Here is a 17,500-nt window from a genome sequence, read left to right as displayed (position 1 = left end):
AACAGTGATCTTAGAGGGGAAAATTATAAGAACATAATGGGATTTTGTTTTTGTTGACTTTTTTCTTTTTGCAATTTTCTTTATTTTTGTAGGATGTTAATATAGGCTTGTTGGTTTTCCTGGGAAGCCAATTCCTCTCATTGGTCTGTACATTCACTTTGAATGAATGAATGTTATTTTTCTAGTTGATAACTACAGATGTATCTATAAATTCAGCACAGTACCATATCACAAACATACTAAAAATAAAATTCATATAGATTAACTGATATTTGAATACAATCAAGACATGTTGAAAATCTTAACATAATTTTTGGGAAGAACTACATAGAGGGTATAAGGCAAAATTTTTCAGTTCCTTCCTAAAACTATAACACATAATTCTTTCTATGCATCTGTTGCAGTTTAAGTAATTGTCAAGAAATACAGGACTGAAGTTAATATTTTCCTTTTTTGTACCACAAAACCTGGAATGGCAAAGTTTCGCGACAGAGAATTTTGTTGTTTCAAATGAGGCAAAAAACATCCTATGTGGTCACAGTTTTCTGAACAATTGTAAGATTTAGTTATGACTCAAAAAGACTGCTTTGTGACAGCATTAGTATGAACTCCTTAAAATATACAGATAGAAATATTAATGTGAAATTATGTTTAGTTCAAATGAAATGTTTTAGACATAGTCCATGTCTAAGCATGGCAAGCAATTGGTTTGCCCATGGGTAGTGTGGTTTGGTCACAACAGTAAAGCTTTACCAAACCAGAAAAGCTAACAATGGGTAAACCAAGTATCACCCACACCCAGATGTGGATTATCAATATTATATAATGGAATTATTTGGAAAAGTACATAGTTTACTTTTCAGATAATGACAGTGTACTTAGTTCTTCTTATCTGTTTTGTATATTCTTACTGTTTTGAATGTCTGATAACAGATTACTGTAGAAAAATCTTAGAAAGTCTGGCATCATACTATTGGCATCATCACAGAAATTAAACAATGATTTACTACTGAAATTCACCGAACATTAAAAAAAAACAGGTCCCAGCTGTCAGACAGAAAAATACCTAGCCTCCATTTTTGACCCTTACCTGATTATCAAAATAAAATCTTAAATAATGATTAATAAAACCTTTTCTACACTAAAATTATGCTAGAAACAATCACACCTCCTTGTATCACTCTCATAGCAATCCCTGACAAGAAACACTAAACTAATTCCTAAACTGGAATGTGTCTTATGCTTAACTTCTTTATATTCTACATCAAATTCTTGGAACATCACAGTAAACAAAATATGTAATTTTGTAGACATAGCATACCCTCATACCCATCACTGTATGCTTTTGGAGCAATGTATTGGCTTACAATATTTAAATAAATGCCTTCCAGCTGGACACCTACCTCTTCAAAATTATCAAGCAACAGTATGCCCTTACTTTGCTTCAACACTGCTCATCAAACCCAAGCAGATAGACTTGGAAATAATGTCAACAAAGCAATCATGCTGATTAAACAATCCTTTGACTTTTTGTATAATTAGTCTCACCTCATGTATACAACTGTGAAATGACATACACAATCAAAAACAATAAAGGGCTTTAACAACAAAATAAAATAATATGATTTCTCTGAAAAATAATGCAGATATTTTTAAAGGAATGGTTGCAAGCTGGAAGTGCATTTCCTTCCATATTTCCATATCAATACTCATTTATACCAACAAGAAAAATAAATAATCTATACTATAAACATGTTGCATGTTTGGGCATGTGTGAATATAGTGTCCATATCAAACTTCTGAAAAATGTTTGTTATATACTTATATTGCTGTTTAGGAAAGATATTGGGCCGGATTCATGATGGCTTGCACAGAGTCTACGAGTAGAGTAAGACTTCATGCAGCCATCATGTCAGACGAGTGATCCAGGAACAGCCTGTAGGGGCGTGTAAGAGAGCTCCAAAAATGTCTCCTACATGGACAGGGCTGGGATATGCAAATTACCTCACTTGCAACTGAAAGGCATGCAAATGAGGTAAATTTGCGATCCAGGAAGCAAAAACCTGTCCGAGTAGGAGACGTGTTAGCTGCAGAAATGTACTCAGTTGACAACTGAGTACCATTCTGCAAATAGCACAATGGAGCCTTGTCAGCTACAAATAAAGGTTGCATATGGTTGAGGAAGCATGCCAATGGCCAAATATACGGCCATTGGAAAGTTTCCCCAATGCAAAATTAAAATAAAAATAATTTTTTTTTCAGCATTTTCCGATGTTTAAACGTAGCGCAGCACCGCGCAAATGGGGTGCACTATAAAAAAATCATAAAATAAGACAATAAAAGCCACAAACGTGGAATTTATGAAAATTGTTAAATGACAATGTAAGGGAATAGCAGACTGAAGACAACATGGCCACCGAGTAGGGGTTGCTAAGGGGAGAAGCCCAGTCTAAGACATATAACCAAGCATTAGTAGGCAATCCTATGTAAATGAGTGTTATGATAGTGAATCACACTTTCACATAGCAAATGAGCACAGTCAGTGGAGTGTAGGAGTAGGATATGGGGAGGAACAGAGTAGGAGATAGGTGACATCACAAGGGGGGTATGTATGAAAGTAGTGAAGCTCATTGGAGCACAGTGGCATGTGTTAGCTGTCAGTTAGACATCATGGAAGAAATGGAAGGTGTATACTGTGGATAACACCAAAGTTTATTTCTGAGCAGGTATGCGTGTGTTTGTGCGCCTGTAAACCTGAGTAAGACAGAGTGCGTGCGTGGAAGCATGAGTGCACATGTTTAAGCTGGAGTAAGCATGTATAAGGCTGTTGGAAGACCTGTAAGCATGTTTGCGCTGGTGTGCACACGTTTCAACCCAAATAAGCAAGATTTAGTCCTTCTAAGCATGTGTGTGCACGTGTGAGTGGCTGACAGTGTGTTTCCGCTTGTATGCGAGTTGCTCCCCCGAGGAAACAGAAAGGAAAAAGGAAGCACAACAAATACTAGGAAGCTACCAGGGAATACTAGTAGAGCTAGCAGGTGCAAACAATCAGAATCAGGCAATTACACAGGCAGAACACTAGCCCAGCCCAGCACTTAAAACTCTGCAAACAGCAGTGCAGTTTGTTTCTCTCAAGAGACACTGCAACACTGGAGTAAGCTTCTAGAAGGGAAAACTGAAAAAGCTACACTCAGACAAAAAATACTAGGGGCTGCCATTGCTGTTATAAGGTGACATATGCAACATGCTGTGGGTGGTGACAATGCAAATGCTGCTGGACAACCCACAGTGAGGAGACAGAGAAGAGTGTATAGGCCCAGGGTCACCTACCAGGGGTTACATGAGCTGGAGATAGTGGAGCACTATAGAGTGGACAGAGACCTCCTGCAGCAAATTGTTGAGCTGCGCAGGTCACGCCTCATACACAGAACCAACAGAGGGGAACCCATCCCAGTGGAAACCAAGGTATGTGCTGGCCTAAGAATACTAGCAACAGGTACCTTTCAGAGACCAACTGGTGATATGATGGGGATATCACGGGCATCAGCATCCAGGGTACTGCACCAGTTCCTGGATGCCATGTCAGCACATGTCGGTGAGCATGTATATTTCCCCAATTCCCGTGAGGTATTGGCCAGCAATATGCGTCTCATCCAGCAAATAGCAGAATACCCTGAGGTAGTGGGTGCAATAGACTGCACACATATACGCATTAAAGCACCAGCCGGTGAGTGGGGTAGGGCCGACATTAACCGCAAGGGCTTCCCCTCCATCAACTGCCAGGTTGTGTGTGATGCCCAGGGCATAATAATGAATGTGTGTGCTGGCTGCCCTGGAAGCTACCATGATTCCCATATCTGGCATATGATGCAGCTGCACCAGACATTTGCCAATGGGGACATCCCACATGGTCACTTAGTGGGGGATGCTGGCTATGCACTGGAGACATGGCTGATGACACCCATCAGAAATACACACACATCTGAACAGGAACACCATAATGAGACACACGCACAAACATGAAATGTAATCGAGTATGTGTTTGGGTTGCTCAAGTCACGGTTCCGGTGCCTGGACACATCTGGTGGAGCCTTGCAATACTCACCAACTACATGTACCCAAATTGTCATGGTATGTGCTATGCTACATAATATGATTCTGTGAAAACAGCTGCAGCAGGACCAGCATAGGCCTGGGCCAAACAGCCCCCCACCAGTGCCAAGGCCATCACAGGCAGAGCATGACTTGGAGGAGGAACAACCTGAGCCTGCCCCAGTAGGCAGAAGGAGGCATGCCCAGTATGCCTTGGCCTTGGCAAAGAGGCAACACATAGCACATACACTGGCTCAGTAGGAACCCTGGAAATGATACCTCTCTCTGACTCGCACATATAGTAAAAGGGATGCCTAACTTGACACTACCTGTTTCCAAACATGTATAGGGAGTGCAGTATGTGCATCTGACATAGGCAGCGCTGCAGCACCACCTGAGGCATGATTGCCATGTGTTAAGCAATGAAAGGTAGTGCTAAACAGCATTTACCACCATGTAGTATATGCAAACTTGATGACCTTGAGTATCATCCTACCCTCACCAAACATGAGGCCACAATATGAAGACAAGATGATCAATTACAACAATTGGCTTAAGTATTAGTGTCAGTGAAAGGGGATACAATGCCTGTCAGCCTGGGATGACATGCTCAACAAGACATGATGCTTCGGTAGGGATGGATTTCACCTATCACCTGTGGCCTTTTGGATATTGCCAAAGGCTCTTGTCAACCCCATAGTGCCTTTTTTAGGTAAGGCTCAAAACACAAACCCACCTCCATAGGTATCACAAGGGATAAGAAACCATAAGTAATGCTACTCGATGCCAGAATTCTAAACTGCAAGATGCATGCACTCCAAACTCTCCTCAGTATGGAGAATGTTGATGTCTGTGCAGTAACAGAAACCTGGTCCAAGAGCACCCTAGCATTAACAGGTTACACCTCATACCATGCTTTACAGCTTCAAAACATGGATCAAACTACAAAAGGAGGGTGAGTATCAATATTTTTCAAAGATACCCACACCCCCAGGTTGGTGGCACAGCATGAAGCATCAGAGACTATCCATGTGCAACTAACAGTGGCTAAAACCGCCTTCCAGTTCATAGCCTGCTACAGACCACCCTCCTAAACCCAGGAACCACACTTGGCTGACTGGAGAACACATGAAAATATGAAGGTCTCCCCAAACACGATTATATTGGGTGACTTCAACTACCCAAACATAGACTGGGAGCATTACCCTAGCCCCAACACCCTAGCCCAAAGGTTCCCAGAATTTATAAACCAAAATGCTATGGAACAACTTGCTATCACTTCCACAACAGGGGAAAACATACTGGACCTGATCATCACCAACATGGGGACTCTATGCCCAAGACCAGAAGTGTATCCCTCACTGGTAAGATCAGACCAGAGAGTAATCTCACTGGATATTCACATCCCGATCCCAGCCCATGGCCAGAAAAACACAGTGAAAATTATTCACTAAAGCAAATGTTACACTCCTCAAAACTGAGGTGGAATCCTTCACAGCCCCTGTGTCTGTCGAAAATATGGCCCAGACCTCATAACCCTTTATAAACGCATTCTATGAACACCTTCAAGAATGCATGGATCATGCAATCCCAAATAAAACCAAGACCCAATCCTCCAAAGCCAGGCATCCTGTCCGGTGGACCCCAGCCATAAACAAGCCATACAATACAAGGAGGAAGTTACTATATGATAGATCAAAATCCCAAAAAAGGGAAGGCATCTCTGATCAGTATTATTGAAAAACTATGGCCACACATAAGATCGTCTAAGGCCATCTTTGAGATAAAAATTGTACAGGACACCAAGGATCATCACAAGGCATTCTTTACGTATGGTAGGAACCTGTGTGGGAATCCACAGATATTCTCAGAAGTAGTCCAAAATGACAAACAATACACCAACCCACAGACATTGCCAACATCTGAGCTGACAGGTTCAGTGCAACCCCCCCCCTCCGCACCAAAAGGGAAAATATCTATCCCAGCAGAGTGCTGGCCCCCTGACATCGCAGATGCTCAGGTAACAGCCAGCCTCTCCAAAGCAAAACACACAGCATCAATGGGACCAGACTGTGTCCTGGGCTGTGTCCAACATGAACCCCAAGAAGAATTGAACACAAACATAAAACCACTGTTCAGTCTCAGCCTTACCACAGGATATGTACCCAAAGAGCAGTGTACAGCAACAGTGGTCCCTCTCCACAAAGGTGGTGCCTCAATGGATACTGCAAACTATTGCCCCAGAAGCCTGACTAGCTTGGTCTGCAAAGCTATGGAAAGATCATCATGGACCTCAGAAATAAACATATTGGGGACCTACATACACTGGATCCTACCCAGTTTGGCTCTGTTAAGGGCAGATCCTGCCTCTTAAACCTGGTTGAGTCATTTGAAACAGTCACCAAGGCCATTGACAGGGCAAGGTGGTCCACACAGCCTACCTGGACCTCGTAAAAGCCTTCCACACAGTACCCCACTTGGTCATCATAGATACAATCACCAGCTTCAATATAAACCCCTATGTCACTAGATGGGTTGCAAATTTGCTCAAGGACAGAACCCACATGGTCAGAAATGCTGGAGTCATGTCAGACCCCAAACCAGCTACAAGTGGCATCCCACAAAGCTCAGTCCTGGGACCTCCCTTGTTTGGTATATATTTCTCAGAGGTACAGGCCAACACAGAAGGACTGTTGGTGAACAAGTTTGCAGATGACTGCAAACTGGGCACCATTATCGACCCTCCAGCTGACACAAGCATCCTACAAAAGGGCCTCATAGAAACAGACAACTGGTGCCAGAGCCATGTCCTCAAGCTAAACACAAACCAGTGTATAGTCCTCCCCTTTGTCAAAAACTAAGTGCCCACAAATTACCACATAGGTGGTAACCCATTGAGTATGGAAGAAGTGATAAGCGACCTGGGGACCCAAGCTGATAGCAATCTCTCATTCGATAACCACGTGGCCAAAGTGTTTAGAAAAACATTTTATATAGCCCACCTAATCATGAAGGTATTTACATCTACATCAGTGGAGGTCATTGTGCCTCTTAACTCATCCCTCATCAGGCCCATAATTGAGTACAATGCCCCTTGTGGGATGTACCTTATCAGACACCTGCAGCAGCTGGAAAGACCACAAAAGTACCTCACCAGGAGGATCAAAGGGCTCAAACACATGCCATTCACTGCCCAGTTAAAGAAACTGAAGCTCCACTCAGTGGCATACTGCCTGCCCAGAGGCAATCTGTGTCTGATGTATAAAGCCATGTCCAACCTGGAATCAATGGACATGCTGCACCTCGGAAACTCAGAATCCCATCAAGCTATGCGCTCAAGAGACCTGAACCTCAGGAATGAAATAAATAGGACATGCTGGAGTGACAGATTCATAACCCAGAGGCTCCCCCCACTCTTGAGTAAACCCCCACTCCAGGTTAGCCAGAGTCCCTCACTGACTCTCTTCAAGAGGAATCTTGATGAGTGGATGGGAGATTGTAGGTTTACCCTGGGTATCACTTCTATATCACTGTTAGACAGAGGCACAGTATACTAACCTTGAAAAATGTCATGGCAAACTCCACTTAAAATGTGTGTTGAAAGCCAAGCACACTCTGGCTAGGATTATAAATGCCCTAGGGCAGATAGCCTAGTATGAACCTATGAACAGAATCACACACCCCAACTAGTACAACTGTGGACAATGTGGAGTAATGTTTGGCAATGTCCACCCAAGTTGGTGAATACACAGTAATGTCGGACAAGCCTGGTTTAAGTAGGCCATAGCTGAACAAAATGCAACATGCGCATAGTTGCCCAACTGGCCCTTAATCAGTCTGGTCTGCTCAATATGAACATTTAAAGCAGTGATGGGACTCAAACCCATGATACTATGCACCATAGTGAAAGCACTGAACCACTACACCATAACAGTATTGCAGCGTTCAGCCAATATGAGAGAATGTTGCCAAGTCTTTGCAAACTGTCACATGGAAACCCTGCAGGCACAGCATAATCCCTGTTGAGTTATGACACAAAGGAGTCTGGCAGAAAGAACACAAAATGACTTCCAACACACACAGTATAAATGTCAATATTGGTCATGTTCACACACAACCAGAAATGTAGTGGACTCCAAATCACAACATATGGAAAGGTCACACTGGGCATGCTCACACACTTGGATAAATGAGACATATGTCAGGCAACAAACCATGGAAAGCCTGAACTGGGCATGCTCACACACTTAGGCCATGTCTGAGTATAGCAGTCAGTCACACATATCTGGCAGTTGTATGTGTTAAGCCAGGAACCTCCCACGATCCAGCAATCCACCCTGTGCACACAGTTAAATGACAACAGACACATATATTAATATACTGGAACCCTGTCATGATCAAACATGTTACGCAGATACACACGTTGTTCATAGAAACTGGGAAAGCTATGGAAATAAAGACCTGCAAACAGTAGCAGCAACAAATATTGTGCATCCCGAAAATATACATATGTGCAGAGGTCAATACTAAGCTGTCTGCCCTAGGGGAATTCATAAGCCTAGGCAGAGTGTATTTGGTGTCCACCTCCCCAGTAGAGTAGCCTACTGTGCCTCTGTAAAGTAGGTCACAGAAGGCACCCTTTAAGGCTAGTTTGCTGTGCCTCTGTCAAGCAGGGACAAAGTGGAGATCCCAGGGGTGAAATTGCAATTTCCCATCCATGTGGCTGTATTTCACTGGAAGAGGTTTGGTGAGGGGCTATGTCTAACTTTAATTGGGATTCAATTCCAGAGTGAGGGGAGCCTCTGGGTAATGAATCTGTCCCTGCAGCATGTCCTATTTATTTTTGTGCTGAGGTTTAAGTCCCTGGAGTGTGTAGCTCTAAGGGTTCTGGATGTTATGAGGTGGAGCATGTCCATTACTTCTGGGTTTGAAATGGCTGCATCTGTCAGGCATAGATCACCTCTGAGCAGGTGTTAAGTAACTGAATAGAGCTGGAGATCCATTAGTTGAGCTGCATAGGACATCTATGTGTAGCCCATGATCCTCTTGGGGAGGTACTGTTGTGTTCACTGTAATTGCCGCAGGTGTTGGGTTAGGTACACCCCAAAAGGGGCATTGTAGTCAAACATGGGCCTGATGACTGACTAGTAGAGGGCAACAATGACCTCCCATTATCTACTTGCAAACACCCATGTGATAAGGATGGCTATATAAAGGTCTTTGCAATGGCTCTGTCAATGTGATTAGCAAAGGAGAGGTTATGATCTATGTGGGTCTGTGGGATATTGCTCTGTTATGTAGTAGCTTCCACCTTCTGTTGTACAGCTTATATATGGCTGGGGTCAAACAGACAGGTCTCCTGTTTTGGAGGAGTCATAGTTTTATTTGAGATAGCATGATCAATGCATACCTGCAGGTGCTCATACAATGCATTTGTAAAGGATTCTGCAGATTGGGCTGTATTATCCTCCAGCTCGGGGCCTTTGAAGTATTCCACCCCAGTCTTCACAAGTGCAAAGTCTGCTTTTGAGAAATTCTTTACAGTGATTTCCTTGGCTGGGGGTGAGGACGGGATATGGATGTCCAGGGAAAGTTGTATATGGTCTGATCTTAACAATGACGGTTCTACCTCTGGTGTGGAACATAGAGTCCCCATGTTGGTGATGATCAGGTCCAATATGTATTCCCCTTTGTGGGTATGGTGACTGTTTGTGCCATAGCACATGGATTCACAAATTGTAGTGGCTGTAGGGTGATGTTGTTGAGGGCCTGAGTAGTATCCCCAGTCGATATTTGTGTACCTGAAGTCAACCACTATAATGGTGTGTGTGAAGACCTGCATATCCTACAATGTTCCCAGGAAAGCCAAGTGTGGTTACTGGGTATGGGGGGGGGGTCTGAACTACACACCAAACCAAAAGGCAGTTTTGCACAATGGTAGTTGTATATGTATGGCCTGTCATGCTTAGTGCAGTGGTACCAACTCAGAGGTGTGTGTATCTGTGATGTATATGGATACACCCCCTACTTGTGTTGTGTATTACAAGTCCTGTGGTCATGAAGCATGCTATAGAACATAACCTAGCAGTGCCAGTGTGCATATGTGACCCTGAACTAGGCATCTGTTAATGCACAGATATTGTTATCCCCCATACTGAGGGATAGTTAAAGATGTAGATTCTTCTTTGGAAAGACTGATGATGTCAGCACCCTATAAATACATGTATGTAATTCTCTGTGAAAGGAATGGCCTTTTTGAAGACTGGGATAACACTCTGAAAGATGTACATTCCTCTTTGGAAAGACTGATGATGTCAGCACCCTATAAATACAGCAGGAGAAGGGAAATCATCCAATAATGTGAATAGCGCGCTGCGCTAATGCATCTCTCTCAAGTATCATAACATAGTTAGGTAGGGGTGTGTATGTATGCAATTCGCTATGAAAGGAATGGTGTTTTTGAAGACTGGGATAACACACTAAAAGATGTACATTCCTCTTTGGAAAGACTGATGATGTCAGCACCCTATAAATACAGCAGGACAAGGGAAATCATCCAGTAATGCGAATAGCGCGCTGGGGCAGGGGTGTGTGTATGTATGCAATTCTCTGTGAAAGGAATGGCCTTTTTGAAGACTGGGATAACACACTAAAAGATGTACATTCCTCTTTGGAATGACTGATGATGTCAGCACCCTATAAATACAGCAGGAGAAAGGAAATCATCCAGTAATGCAAATACCACACTGCACTAATGCGTCTCTCTCAAATATCATAACATACTTAGGTAGCGATTTGAATCCTGCAAACACTGTATGTGTGTGTGGGGGGGGGGTGTATGTATGCAATTCTCTGTGAAAGAAATGTACTTTTTGAAGACTGGGATAACACACTAAAAGATGTACATTCCTCTTTGGAAAGACTGATGATGTCAGCACCCTATAAATACATGTATGCAATTCTCTGTGAAAGGAATGGCCTTTTTGAAGACTGGGATAACACACTAAAAGATGTACATTCCTCTTTGGAAAGACTGATGATGTCAGTACCCTATAAATACAGCAGAAGAAGGGAAACCATCCAGTCATGCGAATAGTGCGCTGCGCTAATGCGTCTTTCTCAAGTATTATAATATAATTAGGTAAGGGTTTGAATCCTGCAAACGCTGTGTGTGTGGGGCGGTGTGTATGTATGCAATTTTCTGTAAAATGAATGGCCTTTTTGAAGACTGGGATAACACACTAAAAGATGTACATTCCTCTTTGGAAAGACTGATGATGTCAGCACCCTATAAATACAGCAGAAGAAGAAAAATGACCCAATAATAGGAATCACGCGCTGCGCTAATGCATCTCTCTCAAGTATCATAACATAGTTAGGTAGGGGTTTGAATCTTGCAAATGCTGTGTGCATGTGGGGGAAGCAGGAGGGTATGTATGCAATTCTCTGTGAAAGAAATGGCCTTTTTGAAGACTGGGATAACACACTAAAATATGTACATTCCTCTTTGGAAAGACTGATGATGTCAGCACCTTATAAATAAAGCAGGAGAAGGGAAACCACCCAGTAATGCGAATAGTGTTCTGTGCTAATGCGTCTCTCTTAAGTATCATAACATAGTTTGGTAAGGGTTTGAATCCTACAAATGACATGTGTGCGTTTGTCAATGTGTTACGTGTTTTCCTTTTATTATTGTATGACATATTATTATAACAGTAATTTCAATGAACACATCATGTATGTGTGTGCCACATACAGATATGTACCTGTGACCTTTAATAGTTCCTATGTGTGAAGCCTGCCCCATATGAATATAGTTGTTACCTTTGGCAGCATGTACCGCAGCTTACCAAACCTTAGGCCATACATGTATGTTGGTGACAGTGCAGGCTACTGCAGTGATCTGTGTCCTAGGCCAACTATGTGACATACACCCATGAAAGCTTTGATAGATTAATGTGGGTGAGGGTTCATGTCTGGAGTATATGTCAGACATGTTAAAACACAGCAAAGTCTGTGAGTGATGGGCACTCAGTGTAGGTGTATGGCAACTGTTGCCGATATGCATACAGACACCTTCTTGCTTAGGTGATACACTGAGGGACTGCAGAATACCTTTGGAAATGTGAATATCACAGGAAAGACAAGATAACACTTGTCCACATATACACACCATTACTCGTTCTACGTGATGGGTGCTACTACTTACATGGTACTGTTGGAATACTATGTTAACTACATGCCGATGCCAATGCCACAGTTGCATTACAGCAATACAGCATGGCTTGGAAAACAGGTATCTGTCCGTATGATACCCTTGTGGTGGTTAGGTGTGTCATGTGTAGAATGCATTGTAGGCCACTGTATGTATTTGCAGTCATGGATGGACATATCCGTAGTGTATTGGCATGTACATGAGACTGCTATATGCCAAAGAGTATTGTTCCCAGGGATGTGTGTGGCTCAGTAAGAATGGCTACTGGTATAGTGTAGTACTGCAGGGATATCACTGACACCAGGTTCCTACATCTGTGTATCAGTTTAGGAGACACCATGTAATGACCACTGAATGTCAGGCTATGTATACTACCAGAATGCAGACCATTGACATTTGGAAACTGTATCACCCACAGCATACTGTCAAACCATGTCATGTTCCATGCTAACCATGTTCACAAATGTACACCTGCAACTCAGTGCTGCAAACATCATACATGTACTGTCCACACCCCAACACATGCAGGCACAGGTACACACAACAGCCATGTGGCACATGTGCAGACAGTACACTTTCTGAATTAACACTGGTGTATACAAAACTGCAATGACAAACATGGGTAATGCATCACGCATGCTCGAATATACCCACAACAATATCATTACACTGTACTGTTAACAACATGATAATATTACTACAGTGCTATGTAGTCACCCTGTGCATCAGCACCATGCTACCCTGCTCCTGCATCAATGTTACAGATGGTAGGAGGTGGCACAGTTTCATCATATGCACAGGGTGTGTACTTGGTTTGCCAGAGTCTGCCATTGACACATCCAATTGACATGTATGTGTGTGTGTGTGTGTGTGTGTGTGTGTGTGTGTGTGTGTGTGTGTGTGTGTGTGTGTGTGTGTGTGTGTGTGTCTCTGTGTGTGTGTTAGTGAGGGACAACAGTACAACATGGGGCAATGTTGCTGCAATGTGTGTGTGTATGTGTATGTGTTAGCCCTAGGTGTTAGCATTATGTGTGTGTGTATGCATGCACACAGTTCCACCACGTGGCTGCCATATACGGGTGTTTGTGGACAGCCACAGACTGTACCTGCCAGATCATACAGATCACTGTCTCTGGCCATGGACATGGTACCTGTGCCTGGCAGGGGTGCTACGGACAGTATCAGGTACTAAGCCAGACTGGGTACTGTCATCAGAAGCAGTGGGTTGTTGACTGGACACATGTCCCTGCTGGGATTGTCCAGAGCCACATGCACATGGTCTTCTCGGACGGTCTAATGACAGCACAGACCCAGCATTGCTGGGGCTGGTACTGGCACTATGGGAACAGCTGCGGGTTTGTTGTCATCCGCGACAATTGCCAGCTGATAATGTTGCTGGCATACATCCACGTCGACACCTCAACCATCCTGCACTGTCCTAGCTCCTGGACATGTAGTTGTGGAAGAGATCTAATGTGTCCCCCAACGTCTATCAATGACCTCACTGATGTTACGGATGGCAGACGCAACGTCATGCATAGTGTCATTCATAGCAGTGCGATGTGCTCTAAGCTCCTTCAGACCCTGTCTGGTGTCCCGTTCCATATGGGCCTGTGCCTGCATTACAGCCCGGAACATAGCTGAGGTTGAAAGACCTCTGTGGGCATGTCTGACGGGCAGTACGACCATGGATACTCCCACGAGAACCCCTGGACATCTGCCTGTGTGGTACCATGTCAAGAACCTGGCCATGGCTGCTGTGAGGGGATGCATGTGCCAATGATACCACACTACCCTGGTCAATGCCCACTGTATGCTGTTCTTCAGCTAAGGACATTGGTGACAATGGATGTATAGGCAGGATGACTGTGCACATTGATGGGGTTGACTGCTGTGTAGTGTCAATTGGCTGACCAACGACAGACCCTGTCACACCTCCCTGTGCCATTACACATGTATCATCATAATTACTATCCCCAGCAGTGGCTTCAGGTTCCCTGCTGCACTCCACCAGAGCAACATCAGAACCTGTGAGAGGAAGATAGGAAACACAGTTTACAAATGTGTACACGATATTAGCACACAGGCGCACATGCACATATGCACACATGCACACAGGCACACAGGCACACAGGCGCACAGGTGCACATGCGCACAGGCACACAGGCACGCAGGCACGCAGGCGCACAGGCGCACAGGTGCACATGCACACAGGCACACAGGCACACATGCACACATGCACACATGCACACATGCACACAGGCGCACATGAACACATGCACACAGGCGCACATGCACACAGGTGCACAAGCACACAGGCGCACAAGCACAATGGCACACAAGCACACAGGCACACAGGCACACTCCTCAGTACAGCAGATACAAACACAGACACACCTGTAATCCAACACATACACAATACTGTTTTAGGGTGGTTGACAGTATCACAAGGAAAAACATCACTGCACACGTGAAAGCAATGACTGCTATGTGTACATTTGTGGTCGGCGGAACTGGATGTGGTGTAGTAACGTGAGCCAAGATCAACATGCTTCTTGTGGTCAGTCAACAATAATAATGTGTGCCAGACAGGCAGCTAGCATGCTGTACCTGACGTGCAGTAACATGACTACATCCACAATTGCACAGCCACTTGTTACATGGGTTTGTAAGGTGGCCAATAGTGAGCATTGCCTAACATGAATGTATTATTTGTTCAAGACTGTTGCACAAAGACATGATAGGCCTCTACCCCTCAGGTATATTATGTGTGCTGTGTAGATGATAAATGAGATACTGAAGGGTGGCCATACAGCAGGTGTCATAACTGGGCATGTGTAGCAGGCTAAGGTGTAGTGTGTATGCCAAACATGTGTGTGTTGTGTACATGTGTATAAGGTATGCCTATACAATGTCCAGTACTGTGTTGCCACACATGTGTGTCATGCTCTGTGTATTGCATGTGAGTGAGGCAGCTATTGAGAATAATGGGATATACATAGTCTCACAGCAAACATGCACAGCATGCATTATGCATAGGTGTGTTACATGTGAACAGACTACACCTCCATATGACATGCACATGTCATTAGCAATAGTATTGTTATTACACACTCACCAGCATGGATTGCCTGCCTTGCTGTCACTCCAGAGGGACCTGCAAAAATATGAGAGTGATTGCCAGTGGCCACAACTGTGCCATTGATACTGTGAGTATGATAAAGTACAGTAGTACATCAGGTGGCTTTCACAGGTGTACAGATTATGTTCTGAATATCAGTCTTGCAGAAGAATAGGCAGGTTAACAGCTACACAAACAGTACACATCTCACACATGCATAAACTACCAGTACAGAGAACAGTCAACTACAGATATGGCATGTTACCTGCACACTCCATTTCAACATGCTGGGTGGCTCCGGCCTCGATGATGACACATGTTTGTGGATGTTGCTGTTGTTGGCCTGGAGCCACAACACTTAGGAGGTGCTCCTCCACACTGGTGAGGGGGGGTGGTGGATAGGTACCCCACCTCCTGTGGCAAGCTGTTGTCTGTGGATATCAGATGCACGCTGCTGGACATGTCTAATTAAATCACTGCAATGATGGTGTACCTGCTCATATGTCCGGTTATGCATGCCTATGTCATTTACCCGACGGACAAGATCTTGCCACAGTGCAGCCCTTTCATGTTGCTTCTGGCTTGTCCTGGAAAACAGCACACAGTAATTCTGCACCAGGCTCTGGTGGATCACCTGATCCTCTGCTGCTGTATAAGGTGGGTTTCGCTGATGCACCATCACCCTGGAAGGAAAAGAAAAATATGTGAGCAAGTCATGTGGCACACTTAATATTCTAATGTACTGATATCACTTAACTGCCATATATAGCATCTGTCTGTCTATCAGGGGATACACATGTTCGATACCACATATCAGTGTTCAGCCCACAACTGTCTGACAGTGCCTGCCACACTCCATACAACAAACTAGTATACACAAGCACTCCGCACACTGTGTGGGATACAATGCACAACCTCACACTGGGAGTATGTCTCAAGCTAATGGATGAAGAATATTGTCATCCCATGCAATGAATGCAATGCACATTTACAGTTTCAATGGTAATCCACCCTAGTCTTTGATGCCATACTCCTACCTGACATATGTGCACAGTTGTTACTATAGCCAGCATACTGCTGTCACAGAGTATACATGCTGCCAGGTACACACACATACCCTGTAACACACATGTGATTCCGGCCATGGTACAGGCATCATTGCACACATATTACACATATATACAACACACAAATGTATGACAACACAGATGAGCATTAACTGTGTACCTTATAGTACTGTGTGCCCCTACTTACAGATACCTATGCATGAGGTATGTATCTGTGCAGACTACAGGAAACACACCAGACAGTGTTACCAGGGAATGTGAACATACACCATAATGTAGTGTTTAGGCCTACAACATCAGGTAGTACAACAGTTAATATGTGAGCTGGATTCAACAGCAGTACCACTTACTGAGCATACATGTATTGCTTCTGCCTACGATGGGACACCGCAGTCGTACACAGGGAAGTATGGCACAACATATGCCAATCTACTATGTTTGCATCCCGATAACTGACACATATTTCTCTGGGTTCACACCAAGGACACCAACTAGCATGACAAACACAAACTCAAACTAAGCTATCACACCTTTACAGACCTTGCACACAATCAGTGTCACACTCATTCAATGCCACATAGCTGGTATTGCACTGAGTACATGTGTGTGTGCATTGAGTCATAGGTAGGTACTATGCTATTGACCCTGGGCCTAGGGCAGCCTAGCCATATGCTACCCTGCCCTTTGGGACACATGTAATGTGATTTTATTGCTCCTGTAAAATGGTTACACAGAGGTGACTCACAGGGCATATTAACTATCTCCATAACATTCATCAGGGTTATGTATGACATCTACTAATAAGGAGCCTTGTTTGTTAATGCTGGGTGGTTTATTCCAGGGTATGGCATATTTTTGTATAGAAATCTGTACCTCCAGCATGTGCTGTTTAGTGTGGTGACAAGGATTAGGGCCCTAGGTCATGTAGGCTGGACGGATTGTGAGGTGTTGCCATGGTGGTTGGCCAACTGGTATGGGTGTGACATAACTGTGTATGTCCAGCAG

Source organism: Protopterus annectens, chromosome 3.part0, assembly GCF_019279795.1.
Source record: "Protopterus annectens isolate FY-2018-M chromosome 3.part0, PAN1.0, whole genome shotgun sequence".
NCBI lineage: Eukaryota > Metazoa > Chordata > Ceratodontiformes > Protopteridae > Protopterus > Protopterus annectens.
Note: the sequence above shows the minus strand (reverse complement) of the source record.